Source organism: Rana temporaria, chromosome 4 (assembly GCF_905171775.1).
Source record: "Rana temporaria chromosome 4, aRanTem1.1, whole genome shotgun sequence".
Classification (NCBI taxonomy): Eukaryota; Metazoa; Chordata; class Amphibia; order Anura; family Ranidae; genus Rana; species Rana temporaria.
In genome coordinates, this window is record NC_053492.1 from 123846707 (window position 1) to 123865027 (window position 18321).

Here is an 18321-nt window from a genome sequence, read left to right on the forward strand (position 1 = left end):
GCACGCTCTTCAGGGTTTTTTAATGTAGAAGAGACATGTCTCTTCTGAATTAAATTTGCTTACCTGCCTGTCTGCGCTATACACTGAGCCCCCCACACGTGTGTGGGAGCAATGACATCTGGGCCCAGACAATTAAATTACTTGCTATCGATACCCGCATGTTGCCGGGCTGAAGAGGTCAGCGGCCAGCAGGAAGCTCCAGAACATCACAGCGCTGGAGAGAAGGCGACTAACTCTGCTTTTAAAAAAAAGGTCTGTGTTCATGGTATAATAGTTTGTTTCAGCTGGGCAAATCCCAGATAAATATGTTTTATTGATCATATCTGCATACCAATGTAGCAAGTGTACATATAAATATAGGCCTTGTAGAATTGAGGAGGCTTTACAGCAGGGGGTCGGCAACCCACCCGTCCCGCCACCGCCAACTGTCCGTCCTGCCAGTGACCACGATTCATTTACGGGCACCTGTCATGTTCGCTGCTGTCCTTCATCGGACAGCAGCAAGCGTCCGGTATTACGGGGCGGGAATCGCTGAAAATAACTTTTTACGATAAACAGTAGGTGATTGGTTGCTAGGATCGCCCGCAAACAATCACCAGCCTGTTAATGTAAAGTTATTTTTAGCAGTTCCCACCCCCATCCAGCCCTGTGATACCACCCACTCTCTGCTGTGCTCTACACCTGTGTAAGGTAGGAAAGTGCTACATACAGTGTGTGTTTTTGTGTCTCCGTGGGGTGGGGGCATGGGACGCAACTTTGGGGCACAGAAACTTGCTATGGGGAGGGGGCAGAAGATGATATGGGGAGGGAGCAGAAGATACTATGGGAGTGAGGGACTGGGGACAGGAACACAATCTCCAGACCATGCTGGCTGGCATGAATCCAGCCCTTAGAGCAGAAAAAGGTTGCCGACCCCTGCTTTACAGGAACTATAAACTGCAAAACACTTTAAAGTCCTGTAATTCATAAGAAAACAAGGATTCTTCTTTGTCCGATTTCAGTTAATTCAGTAAATCTAATCAGCTGGTGTAGACAACTCAGTAATCCAAAAGCTTTTCTCATTGCACTGCCTATTCAAAATACACCCCATAATGTTAAAGCCAAAGTATACTTGGGGGAAAAAAAAAAAATCTGACGATATTTGTTAACCACTTCAATACCAGGCTTTTATATCCACCTCCATACTGGGCCTATTCTGGCACTTCTCTCCTACATGTACAAATCATCATTCTTTTGCTAGAAAATTACTCAGAACCCCCAAACATTATATATGTTTTTTTAGCAGACACCCTAGGGCAGGGATATGCAATTAGCGGACCTCCAGCTGTTGCAAAACTACAAGTCCCATCATGCCTCTGCCTCTGGGTGTCATGCTTGTGGCTGTCTGAGTCTTGCTATGCCTCATGGGACTTGTAGTTCCGCAACAGCTGGAGGTCCGCTAATTGCATATCCCTGCTCTAGGGAATAAAATGGTGGTCATTGCTTTTTAACTTGCACGGTATTTGCGCAATCATTTTTCAAACGCTTTTTTTTTGGTTTCATGAATTTAAAAATAACAAAAAACAGTAAAGTTAGCCCAATTTTTTTGTAAAATATGAAAGATGTTACACCGAGAAAATAGATACCTTACATGTCATGCTTTAAAATTGTGCACACTAATGGAATAGCGCCAAACTTTGTTACTTAAAAATCTCCATAGGAGACGCTTTGAAAAAATGTACAGGTTACCAGTTTACAGTTACAGAGGAGATCTAGTGCAAGAATTGTTGCACACGCTCTAACGCACGCGGCGATACCTCACATGTGTGGTTTGAATGACGTTTACATACGTGGGCGGGACTTACGTGCGTGTTCGCATCTAAGAGCGAGCTACCGGGGACAGGGGCGTTTTAATTTTTACTTATTTATTTTTTACACTTTAAAAAAAAAAAAATGTGATCGCTTTTAATCCTATTACATATGTAAACATTCCTTGCAATAGGAATAGTGTGTGACAGGTCCTCTTTAAGGAGAGATGCAGGGTCAATAAGACCCCACATCTCTCCTCCATGCTGGAAAGCATAAGATCGTGAAAAAAAATTCACAGATCTAATGCTTACTAGCGGCAATTGCGACTTTGTTTACTTACGCGTACCCGGGCGTGACGTCACAACATCGCGCCCTGGGCCTTCGACTGTCATAGAGATGACTCGTGACCATCAGTCATCACTATGCTTCCTATCCGGCGCAGGGCCATCCTTTCTCCGGGCCCCCGATGGCACCGGGGAGCCCGGAGAAGCACCGAAAGGCGGGGGGAGGGATGTCCCCTCCCGCCGCCTATATGAACGATCAAGCGGCAGAACCGCCGCTATGATCGTTCTTATGGTGCGCAGGATCGCCGCTGGAACACAATGATATCTGAATGATGCCTCTAGCTGCAGATATCATCGTACAGGACGTCATACGACGTCCACCCAGGATAGGAGATCCCCTTTGTGGATGTCATATGACGATGTGCGGTATTGAAGTGGTTAAAGAGTACCTGCGATGGCACCATCACCTGCAGCCATCAACACTGGAGCTCCCCAGATTGATCTCCTCACCCCACACAAGCTCTTGCTATACCAAAAGCCTCAACACGAAAGGTAAGGGGGAACCAAATGTTTCAAATCAGCGAGGGAGGATGTAGCATACAGCAACCCAGATATTCTCCCCTACCCTCCAAACCCTTCTTGAAAAAGGCCTACCTCACTTTTTGATAATAGAGAAGTGGGGAAAGGCATTCCCAGCACCTCCTCAGGATAAAAGGGTATTTAAAAATCAAACAAACAGGAGTGGCTGTGCATGTGCCTGCAGGAGAAAATCAAAAGAATGAAGGGGCAGTAGCTGATAAGGAGCTTTTAATCCTCTCTGTGCTTGTGTTTCCTGTAGGAGTAGTCTATCTCTCATAGGCTGATGGTGGGGGATCTATGTAGTAGGCAGTGTGGTGGGTGGGTGGTAGGCACCTATGTAGTAGGCAGTGTGGTGGGTGGTAGGCACCTATGTGGTAGGCAGTGTGGTGGGTGGTAGGCACCTATGTAGTAGGCAGTGTGGTGGGTGGTAGGCACCTATGTAGTAGGCAGTGTGGTGGGTGGTAGGCACCTATGTAGTAGGCAGTGTGGTGGGTGGTAGGCACCTGTGTAGTAGGCAGTGTGGTGGATGGTAGGCATCTGTGTAGTAGGCAGTGTAGTGGATGGTAGGCATCTGTGTAGTAGGCAGTGTGGTGGATGGTAGGCATCTGTGTAGTAGGCAGTGTGGTGGGTAGTAGGCAGTGTGGTGGATGGTAGGCATCTATGTAGTAGGCAGTGTGGTGGATGGTGGGCATCTATGTAGTAGGCAGTGTGGTGGATGGTAGGGATGTGTATAGCAGGCAGGGTGGGTGTTGTTGGGTGTACGGTGGGAACGGGTAGTGGCCGTGGCTCCGAATACTTACAGGTGAGGTGTCGGTGTGCAGACACGGGCTCCCCCAGGCGCTATCAGTGTGTGTCCTGTCCCCGTGTGCAGTCTCTCCTGTGTAGGGCAACGTACGGAGGGGGGATCCTTTCTTCTCCGCTCTCTTCCTGGGCTTTTGTCCTCTCTAGTCACTTCCGGGGTGTCTGGAAGCAGCTGACACGGCTGGAGCACCCCTCCTTTCCTTCCACTCCCGGGTGTCTCGGCAGAGGGGTCACTCCGGGGGGAGTCTCTCGCTCTTCTTTAGGGTCACTCCGGGCGGCTCCTCCCGTCTCTATGGTGTTCTCGGTCCCAGAGGGATAGCTTCCGGCGCGCGAGGTGACGTCACTTTGAGGGCGACAGCGGAGCGCTCGCTGTGGTAGAACTCTATGATAAGGCGGGAGTAGAGCGGTCTTGTGGAGTGTGTGGTTAACTGAGGAGCGCCTCTGTGCGGTGTGGAATGGGATGAGGCGGTGTGTTATGGTCGGGGGAGGGGTGTATGTTTTGTTGAAGGACGGTGGTGACGAGTAGTTAGATATCCTGTGTGCTGGGTAGGCCTTGTACGAAACATGACGTGCTGCTGAGGTGTGAGGGCGGGTTGGAGGACTTCAGAGGATGTGTACGTGCGTGACCTACAAATAACAAATGAAAAGAACCATGCTGGGAAGGAGGGGGGCATTCCTGGGAGTCATGGAGTGGCGGCCATAGATTTTTTTTTTCTTGTGCAAAAACTAAACACCAGACTACAAAAAAGTGCATGTGAAAAAACACACACAAACGTCATTTCACTTCTCACCCCCATTATTTCTGCTGTGGTACTTTGGCTCACATTTCCTGCACTGTTGTCCAGCAGGGACATTAGGAGGTTAAAATCGGTATTGAGGAGGCAAAACAACGCTTTCTCACCCCTGTTTACTGTTCTGAAGGGCAATCCAAATGTGGATTGCCCTTCAGACAGCAAAGCAAGTCTAACAAAGTCTTATGTTGTATCTATGGTCCCCTACTGAAGAGGAAGGACCCCTCTTTGACCCCCCTGCTGCATAGCCTCCTGATAGGGGTAAGGCACACTCAGACCCACCTAGCCAAAAGGCCTGACAGACTCCTCATGATCAGGCAAAGCCAAGCAATGAGTAGTGGGGTGGGGGGGGGGGGGGCTCTTCCAAAGAAAGACCCCTGCAAGGCAGTGGAGAGGAGAACCATCATACTCCCCCCTAGATCAGGGGGTCTTCAAACTACGGCCCTCCAGTTGTTCAGGAACTAAAATTCCCATCATGTCTGTGAATGTCAGAGTTTTACAATGCCTCATGGGACGTGTAGTTTCGCAACAGCTGGAGGGCCGTAGTTTGTAGATCCCTGCTAGACTTTAGGTTAGGCCCAAAAACCCACACCGTACAATCCAAGTGAAAAAGACATATATAAGTGCATGTCACGAACGTGAAGAAAGATTAATAATGCTGGTACGTTGGCTAGGCCTTGTGGCCTGGTAATAAGACCACATGGATGAGTGCTTGCTGGAAAAAAACTATTTAAGCAGCAGACAGCATGGATTCATGAAAGACAGAAGTTGTCAGACAAACCTGATTTCCTTTTATGAAGAGGTAAGTAAAACCCTGGACAGAGGAGTGGCTGTGGACTTGATATACTTGGATTTTGCAAAAGGCTTCGATACAGTTCCGCACACACGGCTCATGTGTAAGGTAAGGTCTACAGGATTGGATATATCAGTTTGTAAATGGATAGAAAACTGGCTAAAAGACAGAGTCGTGGTTTATGACTCTTACTCTGAATGGTCCAAGGTTATCAGTGGTGTACCCCAATGTTCAGTCCTGGGACCCTTACTTTTCAATATATTTATAAATGATATTGGGTCTGGGATCAAAAGTAACATTTCTGTCTTTGCAGATGACACCAAGCTATGCAGTGGAATAACGTCCTTGCAGGATGTCGCCAATTTACAAGCCGACCTCAATGCTCTGTCTAATTGGGCGACTGAGTGGCAGATGAGGTTTAATGTTGATAAATGTAAAGTTATGCACTTAGGGACTAAGAATATGCATGCATCATACATACTACGGGGAGTACAACTGGGGGGATCTGTAGTGGAGAAGGATCTGGGGGTTTTAGTTGATCATAAGCTTAATAATAGCATGCAATGCCAAGCTGCGGTTTCCAAAGCGAGCAAAGTAATTTTTTGTATTAAGAGAGGTATGGACTCCAGAGAGAGAGATATAATTTTGCCCCTGTACAAATCATTAGTAAGACCTCATCTGGAATATGAAGTTCAGTTTTGGGCACCAGTTCTCAAAAAGGACATCGGAGAACTGGAGAAAGTGCAGAGAAGGGCAACCATACTGATAAGAGGCATGGAGGAGCTCAGCTATGAGGAAAGATTAGAGGAACTGAATTTATTCTCTCTTGAGAAGAGGAGAATTAGGGGGGATATGATCAACATGTACAAATATATAAGGGGTCCATATAGAGAACTTGGTGTTGAGTCATTCACTTTACGGTCAACACTGAGGACAAGGGGGCACTCTTTACGTCTAGAGGAAAAGAGATTTCACCTCCAAATACGGAAAGGTTTTTTCACAGTAAGAGCTGTGAAAATGTGGAACAGACTCCCTCCAGACGTGGTTCTGGCCAGCTCAGTAGATTGCTTTAAAAAAGGTCTGGATTCTTTCCTAAATGTACATAAAATAACTGAGTACTAAGATTTGTAGGTAAAGTTGATCCAGGGTAAATCCGATTGCCTCTCGGGGGATCAGGAAGGAATTTTTTCCCCTGCTGTAGCAAATTGGATCGACCCCAGATGATGCAAACTATTGCGAAACGCGTCGGGACTCTGCTGCTGCCATGCGCAACCTTTTATTGATGCCCTTTGTTTTCAACTTAACTGTAAGTGTTTTTAACCGTTAATAAATTTTCACCATTATTACGGTATTACACTATGGGACTTCGTTTTCTTTTATGTTCCTTGGATATGGTCTGATCTCTTGGGAGACACCTTCAAGACGTTGCCATTCCCCCTGCTCTGGTTTACAGTGATGCTTTCCAGCCATCGTTCCTTTTATGTATCCAGATCCGATTGATGTGGTTTCACCAACTCACATACAGTCTATATTGACCCTTTAAGCATATGTTTATTAGGGTTCAATATTTCCGGTAAGCCTCCCTTCCTGGTGGTGGTTACTTTTTCACACAGTTGTCCATTTCCATTTCACCGTGGTGTCTTCAATCGTCCATCACAGGAGATTATTTACTGGCGGTGCATTTTTCCAGAGCGCTGCTTAGGACTAAGGATGAGCTTGGGCGTGTTATTTGGATATACCGTATTTATCGGCGTATAACATGCACAGGCTTACCATTGCCATGAATGCAGCCTCACCATTGCCTGAATGCAGCCTTACCATTGCCATGAATGGAGCCTTACCATTGCAACCAATGCAGCCTTACCAATGCAGCCTCACATGTGACATGAATGCAGCCTTACCATTGCAATCAATGCAGCCTAACCATTGCAGCCTCACATGTGCCATGAATGCAGCCTTACCATTGCCATCAGTGCAGCCTGAACGATGCCCAGCTGCAGCCTCGGAGGGCAGAGGGAGGGGGGCAGGACGAGTGCCGACAGATTACAAACAGAAGAATCTCTTGTTTACCCTGTGGCCTCTTTTATACAAATTCCCGCCTCCTATGATAGACAGAACAGTCGTCCAATGGCATCCCAGGAGACGGGACTTCCAATAGAGACGCTGCTGAATAAACAGGAGATTCTCTTCATGTAATCTGGCGGCGCTCGTCCTGTCCCCTCCAAGGCACCGCCAATAAATACAGTATATATCTTTTGTGGCCCTGGGGGCCACAAACAATACATATATCCAAATCTCCAGGGGGGCCATCTTAAATCAACAGGGGGGCTGCATTTGGCTCCAGGGCCGGACTTTGGACATGCCTGGCCTAGTGTATGTAGCACTACCCCCGGAGGAGCTGCTGGTTGTTTTGGGTGGCACATTTACCTCGTGGCTCTTCCGAATTCCTAGTGAATGGTGCATATAGCAATAGTAAAAGAATGTCCGCAACAAGTGTCTTTGCTGTGCTCTTTATTACCCAGCCGGATAAAAACAATGAACTGGTGATGAAAGTGATAGAGTTTGTAGAAAGAAGGAGAACAGCAGATTCAGGCGTAGTATTTGGAACAGTCCCGCTCCCATATGTAACACTTTCCACACCACTCCTGCCTGAGTGGGTTTAGTGTACCCGGACAGGCCTCTCTCACTGACCTGGCAGCCGGAGTATCACTCGAACATTTGAGGATAAATTCTCTGCCACAGAACCTCCTGAATGAACTTGAGGAAAAGTCTCTGCCACAGACCCTCCTTAGAATGAACGTCAGGGAGGCACCTCTGCCACAGGCCCTCTCTGATTGTAGTTAAGGCAATCCTCCTTAAGTGAATTAGGCCTAGATCTCCTTCTTAATGTCGCCCAGGTACCGACTGACAGGTGATCAATCCTTCAGTGTCCGGCTACCTTGATCGGTGGTTTGGCGAAATCCTTTTGGATCGCCAGCCTCTCATTGGCGCTCCTCAGACGGACTCCCCACCGAACAGCTCTACCGCTTGGGATCTTCAAAGGTGGAAACCCAGTCGATCACTGGGTCCCCGTCTCTGCTCAAATGTTCTGGACCAACATGGTCCCGAAACCAGGAACACTGCGTGGCACGCATGCCCCGGCCAGGAAGGCCATAACGCCGGGGCGCCGTGATGTGGTCACCCTAAAGGTGGGTGCCACACTGGATGAAGAAGAACCCAGAACCAATGGCGTCTGCCCCATAAATACCCTCCCCCAGCATGCACAGCGAGACCCAACCCTCCTGATTGGCTGCTGGGGAAGAGCACCCAAACCTTGACTCCACTGCTTTTTATCTACTGCACTGGGGTGGGAAGAACACCCCAGCACAACAGAATGAGCCCACAGCACAGCCAAGCTGAAAGTACATTTTTTTTTCTTAATTGTCAGTCTTTTTCTATGTTTATAACGCAAAAGATAACGCAGAGGTAATCAAATACCACCAAAAGAAAGCTCTATGTGTGGGAAAAAAAGGACATAATTTGTATTTGGGTACAGTGTTGCGTGACCACCTATTAACCACTTAAGGACCGCCTCCTGCACATTTACGTCGGCAGAATGGCACGGCTGGGCACGGGCACGTACCTCTACGTCCCCTTTAAGTGCCCAGCCATGGGTCGAGCTGAAGAACGATTTTTTTTTACCAAAAATATGTAGAAGAATACGTATCGGCCTAAACTGAGAAAAACAAATGTTTTTTTTATATCTTTTTTGGGGGTATTTATTATAGCAAAAAGTAAAAAATATTTATTTTTTTTCAAAATTGTCGCTCTATTTTTGTTTATAGCGCAAAAAATAAAAACCGCAGAGGTGATCAAATACCACCAAAAGAAAGTTCTATTTGTGGGAAAAAAAGGACGCCAATTTTGTTTGGGAGCCACGTCTAACGACCGCGCAATTGTCAGTTAAAGCGACGCAGTGCCGAATCGCAAAAACTGGCCAGGTCCTTTACCTGCATAATGGTCCGGGTCTTAAGTGGTTAAAGTAACACCTGGAGGTCAAACAGTTAAAGGAGAAGTAGGACCAAAGATCTTTTAGGCTTAGTCCTGCACTCCTGTGTTCCAGATTCAGCTAACCGTCAGCTGTCACAGAGCCAGTCCAGGCTCTGCAGGGATCCAGACAATAATGTCCAGCAGCTGGCTCAGCCTCTTAGCATGCCACTGAGAGCCTGAGCCAGCTGCTCCCACCACCTCCACAGCTCGGTGCTCCGTTGCACAGAGACCAGTTACCACTTTGTGCTTAAAGCAGACCAGAGAATTGAGAAATCAGCGGTCTTTGATCGCTCATGTAGTGGTGTAGAGTCAGATCGATGCTGCATCCACCTAGGTAAGTATGAAATCCCACACTACTCCCACACTACACTTTAAAGCTGAACTCCAGCTTTTGCTATACTTTGCAAGCTGGCACAGACTACCTGTACGTCTAGGGTTGCCACCTCATCCCTTTAAACCCGAACACATGAATTATACAGGTTAATGCAGATAAGGCACTAAGTGAGATAAATTACCACCTTAATCAGCCACAGAACCTGTGTAATTAGTATGTGTTCGGGTTTAAAGGGATGAGGTAGCAACCCTATGTATGTCCCTCACTAACATGTGAGACCGCTGGACAGTGTTGCCAACCTACCAAATTGAAATTTACTGGCACAACACCCAAAATTTACTGGCACTGCCAAGTTTTTACTGGCATTTCCAAAAGTTACAAAAATTACTGTTTTAAGTGCAAATTAAAGTATTTGGGCTACAAACAAATACAACATGCAATTAGCCATATGATTTAAGGTAGATAATAAGGCAAAAAACATATTTCTTATTTTATTTTCGATATAGTAAGTAAGTAGCTCAGGGACAGAACTCAGCAAGCAATTAGAATGGGTGGCATACACACATAAAATTGACTCTTAGGCCCCATACACACCATAGAATCTATCCGCAGATAAATCCCATCAAATGGGTTTCTGCGGATAGATCCTATGGTGTGTACACCCTGTCGGATATTTATCCGCAGATAAATCTCCCCTGGAATGGATTTCCAGCAGATGGATATTTGCTGACATGCTCAACAAATCCATCTGCTGGAATCCATTCCAACGGATGGATCCGCTCGTCTGTACAGACTTACCGGATCCATCCGCCCAAAGGGATTCCCCGCACGCGTCGTAATGATTTTACGCATGCGTGGAATTCCTTATATGACAGCGTCGCGCCCGTCGCCGCGTCATAATAGCGGCGACGGCGCGACACGTCATCGGCAGAGGATTTCAGCGCGGATTTCAATGCGATGGTGTGTACACGCCATCGCATTGAAATCTTCTGAAATCCTCGAGAGGATTTATCCGCGGATACGGTCCGCTGGACCGTATCTGCGGATAAATCCTCTCGTGTGTATGGGGCCTAACAGTGACCCTGACAGCAGTGTGCACCAGCACAGATGATGATGAGACCTCAAAGACACAATACATCCCCTTCTGATTCACAGTGACAGTCTCTCTCCAAGCCTAGTGGTCCCGCCAGTCCACTCCAAGCTAAACAGCACTGACGGTCCTGTCCCAGCCTGCCTTGCTCCCATAAAGCAGACCCACACACGAGGCTCTGGCTGCTCTGCTTGGCTCCCTTTCACCATGGCATCACACAACATGCTCAGGCAGCGCCTCCACTAGAGCCGCCTGATCACACTGTAGCAAGCACTCGTATGGTCTCAGCCGACTCCAAACCAAGCCGAACGTCACAGCTATAGTTTTTACTGGCAACCTTTTACTTTTACTGACAGGAGAAAATTGCCTGTTTTTTACTGGCTGCCAGTAAAAATACTGACGGTTGGCAACATTGCCTCTGGATGTGCTGTATAAACTGTATGTAGCTGAGTCTACATATAGCATACAGCACTGTGTTTCAGGTGAGAGCGGAGACTTCCTGTCTCATACCAAGAACACGGTAAATTCTATCAGATCAGCCGAGTCAGAGGATGTGACATCATCAGCCTACCTCTGTGACCATGGGCGTAGGAACCGGGGGGGACGGGGGGGACGCATCCCCCCCAGGAAAAAATGCGGGGGGGACAGGTATGGCAAAATCCCCCCCAGGTAAGGAGGACTTGTGTCACATTTCTAAGCTCCGTTATTGTGTCACCGGCCGACCGCCATTTTGCGGCAGATGGTGCCCTGGGATTGGGCGAATGTGATCAGGTGCTCCGGCGGGGCTGGCCAGTCCTTGAACGCGGGCGGCGCATGCGCGAAGGCCCGCCCGCGCATCTGTAAGCCGCCGCCGTCTTCTCCTCCACCCTTCCTCCCTGACCGGACCTGGAAATGCTCAGAGCCTTCATCTGGGACCGGGAAGTGGAACAACTCGGCAGTGTCAGTGTGGCATACCAGATCGATGGACAACAAAAAGTGAGTCACAAGTGAGCCTGTGAGGGAGGCAGAGCAACCGCCGGTCAGCAGCAGTTAGTTAGGGAGAGGAGAGTATAGACAGAGAGACCGTTACATGCCAAAAGTCCCCTCCCCTCAGGAATCAGATTAATGATTTACTGAGCATCATGATGTTATCCCTCAGGGCTTTCATGTAAGGGGTTAAATTATGAATCCTGCTAGGTATTTGGCATGTCGAATTCCCTGAGGGATACATTATATAGCTGGATTATTTAACCCCTTGGGGTTAATCCTGCTATATAATGCACCCCTCAGGGAACCTAGCAGGATTCATAATTTAACCCCTTACATGATGCTAAAAGCCCTGAGGGATAACATCATAAAGCTCAGTAAATCCATTAATCCGATTCCTAAGGGGGGGGGGGCTTGGAGGGGGCTTTTGGCATGTAACGGTCTCTGTCAGTACTATCTGTGCATTAACACGTGGCGTGACTCTCCTAGCGGCTGCTAACCCCCGCTAGTGGCTGATAAAGGGTTAATACCACCCACAATGCGCCTCTGCAGAGGCGCATTGCGGGCGGTATTACCGCGGTTTCCCATTGTTTTAAATGGGAAGGAGCGGTGAAGGAGCGGTATACATACCGCTCCAAAGATGCTGCTTGGCTTTTCTCTCCTGCCAGCGCATCGCCTCAGTGTGAAAGCCCTCGGGCTTTCACATTGAGAAGGCTGGGCAGGAGTTTTTCAGGCAGTATAGCAGCGCTATTTTTAGCGCTGTACCGCCTGAAAAACTCCTCAGTGTGAAAGAGGCCTTACTGCTGCTGACCGGCGGTTGCTCTGCCTCCCTCACAGGCTTACATGCTGAAAGCCCTGAGGGATAACATCATAAAAATCAGTAAATTATTAATCCGGTTCCTGAGGATTAATAATTACACCTATTGACATTCATTTATTTATTCATTTAGCGCTGTACTTCATTTTACACATTTCAGTGTAGGTGTAAGGTCGGTGTGTCGGGGGTCAGTGTATGTGTCAGTCAGTGTAATAGTCAGTGTTGGTGTCAGGTGGGTCAGTGTAATGTGAGTAGTGCAGGAAGTAGGAGTGAGGTGGTTTAGTGTAGGTGTCAGGTAGGTTAGTGTAGGTGTCAGGTAGGTTAGTGTAGGTTAGTGTAGGTGTCAGGTAGGTCAGTGTAATGGTCAGGTGGGTCAGTGTTCAGTGTAGTGGTGTGCTGGTTAGTTGTCGGTGTGTAGTGTAGTGGTGTGCGGGTTAGTGGTCAGTGTGTAGTGTAGTGGTGTGCGGGTTAGTGGTCAGTGTGGTCAGTGTGTCAGTGTGGTCAGTGTGTAGTGTAGTGGTGTGCGGGTTAGTGGTCAGTGTGTCAGTGTGGTCAGTGTGTAGTGTAGTGTAGTGGTGTGTAGCAGTAAATTATTAATCCGATTCCTGAGGATTAATAATTACACCATTACACCTAATTACACCTATTGACATTCATGTATTTATTCATTTAGCGCTGTACTTCATTTAACATATTTCAGTGTAGGTGTAAGGTTGGTGTGTCGGGGGTCAGTGTATGTGTCAGGTAGGTGTCAGGGGTAAAAATGCTGTCCCCCCCAGATTTGTAAGGGTTCCTACACCCATGTCTGTGACTCAGCCAATCAGAGAAAGTTTTGTATTCATGAATGGCCAAGACTTCCTGTGTAATACTTGGAACATAATCGAGTCTTATCTGTCCCCATCAGTGCCGCCTTATCTGTCCCCATCAGTGTCGCCTTATCTGTGCCTATCAGTGCCCACCAGTGTAGCCTCATCAGCGCATATCAATGAAGGAGAAAAATTACCTGTTTGCAAAAAGAAAGCTCTGGGTACCGAGTCGCGCGATTGCACAATTGTCAGTTAAAGTAACGCAGTGTCATATTGCATAAAATGGCCCGGTCATTAAGGGGTTAAAATCCTTCTGGGGCTGAAGTGGTTAAAGTCCTTGTTCATTCAAGATTTTAGAGTACAAAGCAGTGACATGTCAGCCAAGGGTATGATACATCCCATGAGATACTCCTAAATTAGTAAAACCAGGTAAATCTTGGTAGACGGTAAACTTTTTTACATACTTCTGGGGATGACTGTCTATGTAATGAGATGGATAACTTGTTGAATCAATTCCAGATATGATTTGCAGACAGTGCTACAAATACAATACAAATAAAGTGTAGCGCTGCACTTCATTTTGATCCCATATCTTCACAATTTGTCTAATTGTAGTTTTAGCTGCTTTGTTCATCCTATTTATTAGTGCAGTAATTCTTTGTAATTTTCAGTGCTACAAATTAGCACTGCCCTCACTAAAAATGCTTGTGGGGCTCAGCCAGGGCCGCAGTGTCCAATTGGACTACCTGTCTCCTGATAACATCTTTGGAGGCTTCACAGGAACAAAGCTCTTTTTCAACCTCCATTACTTTCTGCACAGTGGATGGCTAAAACCATGCCACCTACTGCGGGGAGGACAGACTGCGTCCTCTGAAAAATAATACAAGGGAAACAAGCTTCAAGGGACACTAAAGGTTCAGATTATATTTTAAAAAAATAACAAACATGTCATACTTACCTCCACTGTGCAGTTAGTTCTGCACAGAGTGGCCCCGAACGTCCTCTTCTGGGGTCCCACGGCAGCTGTCTCGGCTCCTCCCCGCAAGAGTTAACCCCCTCTGGGAAGCTCTCTCCCGAGGGGGTTACCTTGCGGGCGCGCTCCCGTGTTATACACTCGGCGTGCATAGCCGCCGAGTGTATGACTCGGCCCCCGCCCCCCGGCGGCTGCATCACTGGATTTGATTGACAGCAGCGTGAGCCAATGGCTGCGCTGCTATCAATCTATCCAATGAGGAGCTAATCAGCTATGGAGAAAACGACGCAGGGGGGGCCGGACAGTGCAAAGTGTTTTTTCACCTTAATGCATAGGATGCATTAAGGTGAAAAAACACAAAGCTTTACAACCCGTTTAAGCTGCAAATTCCAGATCTTTATCAGAGGTACTGCAGCGCCTTCATAGGTAAAAATTTACAAACCAAGTGTAGTACCCTCCTAGTTAGGTGCTGGACAGTCAGGTAAAATAAGTTATTTTTGTGCTTCTCTGTAATCTGTGAAGCTGCTGCTGATAGCTCTGGGCTGATCAGGGTCCCACAGGCTGCACACACTTAAATCCTTCCTGCTTTCTGGAAAGATCCAACACAAAAGAGTGGAGTTGGCTGAGTGGGCAGTTTTATTGTTAATGAGGTCCCAGCCAATCTCTTAAGGGCGTGCTCAGAAGGTGGCTGGAGAGAACATAAACAATCAGAGGCTGCATGAGTCAGAACCTTGACCAGTAGGACAAGTACCCAACCACTGCCACCCTCCAAGGCTACCCTGCACCTTCCCCAGGAGCCAGCAAGGACCCTAATACCCTGAGGCAGGGGCCCTACCTGCAGAGAGAGTTAAAGCCACAGATCTAGTCTGGTGAGTCCACTAAACAGCTGTCTGACTCTAAAATAGGCACCAAAGGACTTGTGAGTACAAACCTGAGAGCAGTATCTGGTTGAATCCTGTTCAGTAACCCCCCCAATTGCACTCAGACTGATGTTTGCCAGACCTGGAACATAGATTTGGTACCCCGCTGCTGTCTATTTCCCAAGCGCTGTTGCTAAGGGACTTTTCAAGAAGAAGTAGCTGCTCAGCTGTTCAACGTTCTGGAGTATCCCACAGCTCTGAAATATGCAGTTCAGTTTTGGGCACCAGTTTTCAAAAAGGGTATCTGGGAACTGGAGAAAGTACAGAAAAGGGCAACCAAACTGATTAGAGGCATGAAGGAGCTCAGCTATGAGGAAAGATTGGAGGAAATAAATGTATTCTCCCTTGAGAATGTAAACCCATTCTCATCCTGTCTAAACTACTGCCATAGTGCTGATCCAGGTGACTTTTGGCCAGTATGTACAGTTGCTTGTCTGACAGAAGACTATCTCATGACCAGATATTGTACTGTCGAATGAGCATGCTTCAAAACTAGCAGCTGATTCAGAACACAATAGCACAGTGGGGGAGATTGCTGTACTAACATTTCAGAGTTGGCATACTTAGCATATTTGACACCCAAAGCAGATCATTTTTGTAACACCCCCTGCTCTATAATGGGAAATTATTTTTAGTAATAATTAGAGCTGCACAATTAATCGTTAAAAAATCGTGATCTGGATTCAACCCCCCTGACAATCTCCAATGGAGAGTTTGCCGATTCTTTCATATAACAAGTGGAGAGACTTTATCTGCTCACTCAGCTGTCAAAAGCAAATGTTCAGGCAGTCTGCCAAGTTTTTAACAGGAAACATTGTAACTAATGCTTCCTTCTTAGATCAAAGGGATAAACTTTGTGTGTGTGTGTGTGTGTAAAGAAAAAATCCGGGCAGTCTGCCAAGATGAAACATTGTAACTAACTTCCTTCTGAGAGCTGGTTCACACAGGGGCGACGTGTCAGGCGACTCAGCCGCCTGACAAGTCGCGCTCTGCTCTATTCAATAGAACCATTCTAATAGGAGCAACGCAAGTCGCTCCGACTTAGAAAAAGGTTCTTGTACGACTTTGGGGGCGACTCAGGGGGGGGCTTGCATTTACTTCAATACAGAAGTCATTTTGCAAGTCGCCTCTCAAGTCGTCCTGGGCCTGTTGGTAGCCTCCTTCGAGGCGGTACTGTATGCCCAGTTCCACACTCGTGTTTTCCAGTGGGAGATACTGTCCAAGTGGTACAAATCTATTTTGTCTCTGGATCAAATAGGGTTCCTTCCTATCCACCGAACAGATTTTTTCCCTCGAGTCTCCCTCTCCATTGCGGCTCGTCGGTCTGCCCTGGGGCAGTGTAGGACTTGCTAGCTGCGGGGTAATTTTACCTGTCCTGCAGGACGAGAGGTTTGAGGGATTCTATTCGAATCTGTTCTCGGTTCCAAAAGATGGACGAAGTCCGTCCAATTTTGGGCCTCAAGGGCCTAAAATGCCTTTGTGCCTTTGTGAACGATGGGTAGTTCTGCATGGAATCCATTCGTTCAGTGGTAGCTGCGCTTCATTCGGGGGACTTTCTGGCATCCTTGGACATCAAGGACGCATACATGCATGTCCCATTTTGCGCAAGTCACAGAGATTTTTGTGCTTCGTGATTGGGGAGGCCCACTGTCAGTTTGTGGCCCTTCCTTTTAGTCAGCACCAAGAGTTTTCACCAGGGTGCTCGCACTTATCCTAGCTTTGCTGAGACAGCGAGGCTTTACCATCATGGACTACTTAGATGCCCTTTTTCTGAGAGCAGCTTCTGGCTCAGAATCAGTGGAGGATGTGTCTATAGCCATTGTGGACCCTCCAAAAATTTGGGTGGGTGTTAAACATTTTGAAGTCGGTCCTGGTTCCGACTCAGTGTTTGGAGTACCTAGGGTTGATCCAGACTCCTCGGGGGCAAAGGTTTTTCTTCCCCTGGAGAAATTGCAGACTCTTCAAGCTACAGTGAAGATGTTGGCATCACGCAATCGGTTATCTCTCCATTTTGCATGCGAGTCCTGGGCCTGTTGGTAGCTTCCTTCGAGGCGGTACCGTATGCCCAGTTCCACACTCATGTTTTCCAGTGGGAGATACTGTCCAAGTGGTACAAATCTCTTTTGTCTCTGGATCATCAGATCTGGTGAGCCACCTAGTCAGAGTCTCTCTGAATTGGTGGCCGAGATCCCCGACTCTTCGGTCCGGGAAGTCGCTTTTTCCAGTCCAGTGGACGGTGATTACGACGGACGGCAGCCTCACGGGTTGAGAGGGGCGCCTGGCGGGTCCAGTCGACCCAGGGTCGCTGGACTCTAGTGTACTCCTGTCTATTCAAAAGAAGAAAAGTTGTACTACACTGGGTAGCGACATGGCGGACTTTAGAGGGCAATCACAGGGACTTTTATCGTTATAAAAATAGAGTTTAATTACAAAATTATACATATACAAATAAATTTCATATTAATAAAAATGTTATCAAAAGAGAACATAGATACATATTTGAGCAATAGAACGTCTCGCCGACGCGTTTCGCCTTACGGCTTCTTCTGGACGAGTTGTATGGTTTTATAACACGGAAGTATTGCTACTTGTATGTGTCAATTGAGTTGGTGGTCATCCGCATCCATCACAAATCATTGGGGTAGTACCAAAAATAAGTACGTGAGCCGGGTAAAAGGAGGAAGAAAAGATCTCCTGATGGTTTGGGGAGCCACAATAGTAGTAGGTTCTCAAAATTGGTGTAAAAAAGGCAACAACCGGGACCAGCAAGGCAGAAAGCAGGTGGGAAAGACCTGGAGGGAAAATAGATTCCGTCGCTAGGTAACCACACTGCACTGTCCACAGTAAAGGGCAGATCAAAGGGTTTAGAAACCTTGCCGTCTAAGAAGTAGTGTGTGTCCCGGGGAGGTAGCAGCCTGTGCTCCACTCGTTCGTGGAGCACAGGCTGCTACCTCCCCGGGACACACACTACTTCTTAGACGGCAAGGTTTCTAAACCCTTTGATCTGCCCTTTACTGTGGACAGTGCAGTGTGGTTACCTAGCGACGGAATCTATTTTCCCTCCAGGTCTTTCCCACCTGCTTTCTGCCTTGCTGGTCCCGGTTGTTGCCTTTTTTACACCAATTTTGAGAACCTACTACTATTGTGGCTCCCCAAACCATCAGGAGATCTTTTCTTCCTCCTTTTACCCGGCTCACGTACTTATTTTTGGTACTACCCCAATGATTTGTGATGGATGCGGATGACCACCAACTCAATTGACACATACAAGTAGCAATACTTCCGTGTTATAAAACCATACAACTCGTCCAGAAGAAGCCGTAAGGCGAAACGCGTCGGCGAGACGTTCT

At 47.4% G+C, this 18321-nt stretch overlaps 1 protein-coding gene across 2 annotated transcripts in view; it reads right to left on the reverse strand.

Moving 5' to 3' along the window:
• Positions 1 to 3810, reverse strand: part of LOC120936559 (calcium-binding protein 39) — a 42011-nt gene extending 38201 nt beyond the window's left edge. Inside the window, exon 1 of one of the 2 annotated variants that reach the window (XM_040349007.1) lies at positions 3452 to 3810. The gene's annotated coding sequence lies outside the window, so the exon portion shown is untranslated. The remainder of the gene's footprint in view (positions 1 to 3451) is intronic. The other variant, XM_040349008.1, reaches the window with a different exon arrangement.
• Between the last annotated feature and the right edge of the window lie 14511 nt (positions 3811 to 18321).